The sequence below is a fragment of the Arachis duranensis genome, chromosome 4, assembly GCF_000817695.3.
Source record: "Arachis duranensis cultivar V14167 chromosome 4, aradu.V14167.gnm2.J7QH, whole genome shotgun sequence".
Lineage (NCBI taxonomy): Eukaryota > Viridiplantae > Streptophyta > Magnoliopsida > Fabales > Fabaceae > Arachis > Arachis duranensis.
In genome coordinates this window covers 73,675,265-73,676,654 of record NC_029775.3, presented here as the reverse complement: position 1 = coordinate 73,676,654, position 1,390 = coordinate 73,675,265, and positions in this window count along the sequence as shown.

Genomic DNA, 1,390 nt, shown 5'->3' with positions numbered 1-1,390 from the left:
CCTTGGATGCTTAGCCTTAGCTGTGTCATCCGTTTTGGAGGGAAATAGTGATTCAGGAATTTTTCTGACAGCTGTTTCCATGTCTTTATGCTGTTCTTAGGTTGGTTATTTAACCACCTCTTAGCCTGATCTTTTACAGGAAATGGAAACAGTAGTAATCTGTAGACATCCTGATCTACTTCCTTATCATGCACTGTGTCAGCAATTTGTAAAAATTTGCCAGAAATTCTGTAGGTTCTTCATGTGGAAGATCGGAATACTGGCAGCTTTGCTGCACCATGATAATGAGCTGAGGATTCAACTCAAAGCTACTAACTCCATTAGAGGGTATACAGATACTACTCCCATATGAAGCAGTAGTGGGGTTAGCATATGACCCCAGAGTCCTCCTGGACTGTTCATGATATTTTTGAAAAAGATGTATATTTTTTTGAATTTTGAATTTTATGATGAAAGAGAAAAACACACAAAAGACACAAGACTTAAAATTTTTAGATCTAATGCTCCTTATTTTCGAAAATTTTGGAGGGAAAACACCAAGGAACACCAAACTTAAAAATTTTAAGATCAAAACACAAGAAAGACTCAAGAACACCTTGAAGATTCACAAGAACACCAAGAACAAAAGAAAGAACACCAAACTTAAAATTTTTGGAAAACCAAAATAAATTTTCAAAAGTTAAAGAAAATTAACAAGAGAACACCAAACTTAAAGTTAGGCACAAGATTTAATCAAAGAAAAATTATTTTTGAAAAAGTTTTTTTTTAAAGAAGATACCCAATTGCCAAGAACATAAGCCAATGCTATAACCAACTGAGCTAAAGATGTAACGTATTTTAAAGATGTATTATTTTTATAGATAAGAATAAATTTTTTTTTGAAAACTAATGTTTTGAAAAAGCGCAAGAAAAACAAGAAAAGACACAGAACAAGACAAACCAAAGATCAAACAAGAAAAATTGACAAGAATAAATTGATGATCAAGGAAGAACAAGAACATGCAATTCGAAAAATTAAAAGACAAGGAAAAACATGCAATTAACACCAAACTTAGAACAAGACACTAAACTCACGAAAATTAGAAATTGATAAAGAAAAATAATATATTTTTGAAAAATTTTTTAAAAGGGAATAAAGGACTCAAAATTTAATGACTCTATAACAACAAAAATAAATTATTCCTAATCTAAGCAACTAAATAAACCTTTAGTTGTTCAAACTCGAATATTCCCCGGCAACGGCGCCAAAAACTTGGTGCACGAATTTGCAATCCGTACAACTAACCAACAAGTGCACTGGGTCGTCCAAGTAATACCTTACGCGAGTAAGGGTCGATCCCACAGAGATTATTGGTTTGAAGCAAGCTATGTTTATTTTATTAATCTTAGT